Raw genomic sequence first — 5908 nt, 5'->3', positions numbered from 1 at the left:
TTTTTATATTTTATATATTTAAAATGAGTTTTTTGGGCAGTGTAGAGTAGCGTTTGTAGTTTGTGATTTCTCCGATCACAAATGCAGACGTGATTTTATGTTTACGCAGCACGATGCAACGCAACGCGTAAAAAGACAGTATAAGTCATTATAATCAGTAATTATGTCCCCACTGGATGCAACGAATGGCTCGTTTATAATGGGTTTTCATGTTTTTGTCTCGTCGCTCCGGCCGGACAGGGCATCATCACAGTATGGTGAGGGGCGTAACATTTCCGTCACACGCTTGAGGTATTCGGCCAATCACAACGCACCTCGCTTTTCAGACCGATGAGCTTTGTAAAAATCGTCGTGTTTCAGAAAGGCGGGGCATAGAGGAGAAACAATAATGTACAGTATGTGGAAAATAATGTGTTTTTTTAACCTTAAACCGCATAAACACATTTCATTACACCAAATACACAAAATAATGTTCTTTTTAGCAACATCATATGACCCCTTTAATAGCAAATCTTTAAGTTGAACTGCTTCAAGAACCTTGCTACTGAAAAATGTCATGTTGCTTTTCAGCTGCGAAACTATTTTATTGATAAATTCACGGGATGTTGACAAGAAGTTTCTGTCCGCGTCTCCACGTGTGTGCGCGAGTAACTGTGTGCGTCTGTGGGAGAGAACGGGAGAAGGAAAGCGTGTTTTCTGTACATAAAGGTTGAAGACATGGAAATAGTTTGTCATTTTTACACTATTGTTTTTTATATTTATTTGCTCAATGTCTTCTGGGGTTTTGGTTCTTTTACTGTTGCAGATAGCCCATAGTATAACAAAAATATTATATATCTCTTCATTGTGTTTGGGCATCCCCTGGACGAGCGAACAAAGGCACTTGCCTAGAATGCCTATGCGTAAATCCGGCCCTGGCTACGCCCCTGCCATAAACTCCACCGTAACACACACTCAATGTATGCATAGAAGCAACCTATAGGAACCTATAGGGCGATGATGCATGACTTTTTTGAGCAGTGTTGCCAAGTGATGTTGCTTGGGGAAATAATACATTATCAGTTCATATCCTTATAATTGTATCCGAATGTTGCCCTATTTGCAAGCTCTTGTTATTTTTCAGTATGAAGTTCTTGAGCTCCCCTTCAAGGAAACTTCAGCGCTGTATGCGTCAAGAGCTGATGCTATGGGGATAGCATGCATGCTAGAGTCGGAAACTTGGAATGACTCCATTTTCATTGGCAGGTCAGGTGACTTTGCATTGCATCACTGTGTTGGAAGCAGGAAATACGGAGTGACTTTGATAAGAGCTAAATAGTGATGGCTAGACAATCTCCGAAACAGCAATTCTTGTTGGGTGTTCCCGGTATGCAATAGTGTTTGCACCTACCAAAAGTGGTGCAAGGAAGGACAACCAGTAAATTGGCATCAGGGTCATGGGCGCCCAAGTCTCACTTGATCACACAGAAGAACTACTGTAGTTCAAATTTTTGAAAGCTTTATGCTGGCCATGATAGAAAGTTCACAGCTGGACCATGGAGCAGTGGAAGAAGTTTGGTCTAATGAATCATGTTTTCTTTTAGATCAGTGTGTGTCCTTTGCCTGGGGAAGAGATGGCAGCAGGATGAACTATGGGAGGAAGGCAGGCTGGCAGAGGCAGTGTTCTGCTGGGAAACCTTGAGACCTGGCATTCATGTGGATGCCATTTTGACATGTTACTTTGTCTTGGTTCCAGTCAGATACCACAGAGGTCTTGTGGGGTCCATGCCTTGACACAGCAGAGCTGTTTTGGCAGCACAAAGGGGATCTACACAATATTAGGCAGATGGTTCAACTACATATTTAACTATCCATTTCAGCTACTCAGACTGAAAGCAGCAGCTCAGCATGTTTTCACTAAGCCTACTGACTGGTCATTTAAAAACAGGTCCAGGCTACAGTTTCATGTGCTGGTAAAGCTTCGTGAAGCATACTTCAAGGACCCTGGAAAAGTTTCTGCAGTGGAAAATGCCTAATGTTGATTTAATAGTGTCTGGAAGCAGTTGACGTTACATTAACGGAATGCGGACGGCCGAAGTATACTTTGAGCTTGACCGCTAGCATTGCTTAGAACTGATCCGTTTAGCTGCTCATGAAAATGACAGAGACGACATGTGGTGGCAACCAATGGAAGTGCAGACTGGAGGTCGCATAGTCCACCTCAGTAGCAAAGCACCGTAAAGCTACATGGCGACCTCTAGTGTTAACATCATTCAAAACGTTTCTTATTTCATAACAACCTGACATCTCTGTGCCTGTATGAAAAACACACCTTAATGTCCTTCATTTCAAATCTCCCATATCTAAACTTGTCTCAGTTAATATATAGTTGAATGTTCAGTTATAATGGTTATTGTGCACTTGAAATTCTCTAGCCATTTATTGCCTTAAAAATACTAGAAATGGCATGAAATATAGAGGTAGGCGACAAAATTACAAAGTAGGTGAAAAAACACAAAACTTAATATCCTTAACAAAATCCTAAATTTTATGTTTTCAAGTTTTTTGTGAATAAGTGATTTAATATGCATGCGTATTAATCCCATGATGCAATATAACCAACTCATGTAGGTTTACAAAAGTAAAGATTAAAAAATTAAGCACAGCATTCGGTTTCCGACCAGATTCACGTCAATTCTCACCCCTTAATACAGTGTCCTGGGTGCCCCCCAACACTGCACATTTTGTGTCTCCCTAATCAAACACACCTGATTCAACTCATTAGCTCATTAAAAGAAACTCCAGGACCTGAAATGGGTGCGTCAGATTAGGGAGACATACAAAATGTGCAGTGCTGGGGGGCGCCCAGGACCAGGGTTGAGAAACATTTAAGGTGTGGCCAGATGGAGAGTCTGAATCTCTGCGTTGGGTTCAACTGTACAACTACAGATTGGTTGATAAGCATTTCTGAATTTATTAATGTTTGTTGACGTGGGGTATATTATTTAATATGAACCACTGCGGTGCTGTTTATTGTATTTATGTTGTAAAATGTGATTTATCTTATGTATAATCTTCTTGTATAACTGAATGTTTGAATGATTTTTATTTTTTAATGGGATCATTCTGGGAATGTTTTTTTTTTTTTAAATACATCGTGCATGATGGTCCAGAAAGCATTCACCTAACATTTCATTAACTTTTAAATCGCAGGAGTCTTTCTGTAACCATGCTGCAACGTTTAATCGGATAATAAGACAAACCATGTCTTGTTTTAAACAATTCTTTGATTAAAACATATGCATTAACAAACACAATATATGATTTGCAAAGACACAAGATAATTTAATGATGTCATGTGTCTTCTCTAGCACTGTACACTGTATTTAGGGGGAATCACTTTGTTGTATTCCTGTTGTATCCAGCCTTATTCTGCTGGATCTTTCTGCTGCTTTTGACACTGTCAATCATCAGATCCTCCTGTCTGCCCTCTCTTCAATGGGCATCACAGGGATTCCTCTTCGCTGGTTTGAATCCTATCTCACTGGTAGGTCTTTCAGGGTGTCTTGGGGAGGGGAGGTATCCAAAGCACATCAACTTGTCACTGGGGTTCCTCAGGGATCAGTTCTTGGACCCCTCCTCTTCTCCATATACACAACATCACTGGGTCCCATCATACAGGCACATGGCTTCTCCTACCATTGCTATGCTGATGACACACAGCTCTATCTTTCATTTCAACCAGATGATCCAACGGTAGCTGCACGGATCTCAAGCTGCCTGGCGGACATCTCGGCATGGATGAAAGAATATCACTTACAGCTCAACCTGGCAAAGACTGAGCTTCTTGTCTTCCCTGCCACTCCAACTCTACAGTATGATTTTTCCATCCAGCTAGGTTCTTCTACAATTACCCCATCAACTTCGGTCAGAAATCTTGGTGTAACTTTTGATAACCAGCTGACCTTCAAAGACCACATTGCAAAGACCGCTCGATCTTGCAGGTTTGCATTGCACAACATCAGAAAGATCAGGCCCTTTCTAACGGAGCATGCTGCACAACTTCTTGTCCAGGCCCTTGTCATCTCTAGGCTGGACTACTGCAATGCTCTTCTGGCTGGACTCCCATCAAGCACAATCAAACCTCTACAAATGATTCAGAATGCAGCGGCACGACTGGTCTTCAACGAGCCCAAAAGAGCCCATGTTACACCTCTCTTCATCTCCTTGCACTGGCTACCGGTTGCGGCCCGAATCAAGTTCCAGACATTGATGCTTGCATATAGAACAGCCACAGGCTCAGTACCCGCCTACTTCCACTCACTACTACGAATTTACATCCCCTCCAGAAGTCTGAGATCCGCTAGTGAGCGACGCCTCGTGGTACCATCACAGAGAGGCTCAAAATCACTTTCCAGAACATTCTCGTTCACCATTCCTGGCTGCTGGAACGATCTTCCCACCCCTATCCGGAATGCTGAATCCCTGACCATTTTCAAGCGACAGCTGAAAACTCATCTCTTTCGAAGCTACTTGACTTTATCATAAATTTTTTTTTTTTAAATTTAAAAAAAAAGTATCTCTCTTTATTTATTCCTTCTCTTTCTAGCGTGTACTTATTTGAACAATGTCTAAGAACTTGGTATTACAACCACTTCTTGTGTCTGTTTGCCTCTCTTAAGAAGAATCGCTTTATGTATCCCCCAATTGTAAGTCGCTTTGGATAAAAGCGTCTGCTAAATGACTAAATGTAAATGTATGCTGTAGATTAAAGCATCTGCTAAATTAATAAATGTAAATCAATTCAATTTTTCCACATCACCAGTGACTTCAGAGTTTTTATGCAATGAAGCGGATCAAAAGTGTGAGTAGAGATCAAATGACCCACAACAGCACATCCCTGACCCCTGCTGGTTATTACATTAAAGATTGCCAGTATTTTCTTGCCTGTTAATAAGCCGGGCTGTTATAGCGCTAAGTAAGGCGAAGGGAAAACGCAATACATATAATAATTGTGATTTTTTTTTTAAATAAACATTTTATGTTTGTTTTTACCAGCGATTCTGATTCGCTGCTCCGCTTCTCTCGCTCTCTTTTATTTTATTTTATTTATTTTATTTTTTCAGACTTTTTTTTTTTATTTCCAACATATAATATAAAGGTACTGAACAAACATAAACTACAAAAAAAGAAATAGAAAATATACAGCATTATATAAATAATAATACAGGTAAAAATAAATAATGAAAAATAATAATGGGAAAAAAAATTATTATTATTTTTCATTTTGTAATTTTTTTTATTTGATTTTTTTCTGCTTCCGCACAGACGCTGGCGTCATGACGCACGACGTACGCCGATGACGCAGGCGTGACGCAGCGCGGATGTCCCAGAATGCCGCTGTCTGCCAGCGCAGCAGTGATCAATGGTCAGGCGAGTCGGATCAACCGGTGATTTAACGCGTTAAACGTTGGAGATCGAAACGCTTCGTCTCGGATGGAAATCGCTTGACGTGACGTTTTATGAGTAAAGGAGATCTGCGTAAAGAGAGACCATCATCATCCTCCTCCTCCTCCTCTTCTTCCTCATAATCATTACCCGAGCCGAAGACGAACCCAGCAGGTAAGCTCCTCGCGCTCGGTTATCGATCACTAATCTGATCATGTTATTGACACATCAGTGGCTGTCAGCCGAGAGCAGTCCACTAGCACCTGGCTTCAGCTCTGTGATCCTGAGAGTAACGTGTAGATAGCACACAGTCTGCTCGTTCAGCATCTCAGAGCCGTCAGTGTGTGAATGAGGGGTGCTCTCTGTAGAAAGGTGTGTGTGTGTGTGTGTGTGTGTGTGTGTGTGTGTGTGTGTGTGTGTGTGTGTGTGTGTGTGTGTGTGTGTGTGTGTGTGTGTGTGTGTGTGTGTGTGTGTGTGTGCG

At 41.4% G+C, this 5908-nt stretch overlaps 2 protein-coding genes across 2 annotated transcripts in view; both read left to right on the top strand.

Moving 5' to 3' along the window:
• The window catches only part of cdk4 (cyclin dependent kinase 4), a 26025-nt gene extending 20191 nt beyond the window's left edge, over window positions 1–5834 (top strand). The window contains exon 9 of the transcript XR_001606687.1: window positions 5800–5834. The gene's annotated coding sequence lies outside the window, so the exon portion shown is untranslated. The remainder of the gene's footprint in view (window positions 1–5799) is intronic.
• Window positions 5343–5908, top strand: part of LOC107567934 (ADP-ribosylation factor GTPase-activating protein 1-like) — a 10659-nt gene continuing 10093 nt past the window's right edge. The window contains exon 1 of the mRNA XM_016253735.1: window positions 5343–5601. The gene's annotated coding sequence lies outside the window, so the exon portion shown is untranslated. The remainder of the gene's footprint in view (window positions 5602–5908) is intronic.

The sequence above is a fragment of the Sinocyclocheilus grahami genome, unplaced genomic scaffold (assembly GCF_001515645.1).
Source record: "Sinocyclocheilus grahami isolate Dianchi unplaced genomic scaffold, SAMN03320097.WGS_v1.1 scaffold1199.1, whole genome shotgun sequence".
In the NCBI taxonomy this organism is placed as follows: Eukaryota; Metazoa; Chordata; class Actinopteri; order Cypriniformes; family Cyprinidae; genus Sinocyclocheilus; species Sinocyclocheilus grahami.
The sequence above is the reverse complement of the archived record's forward strand: the minus strand, read 5'-3'. Positions and strand labels throughout refer to the sequence as shown.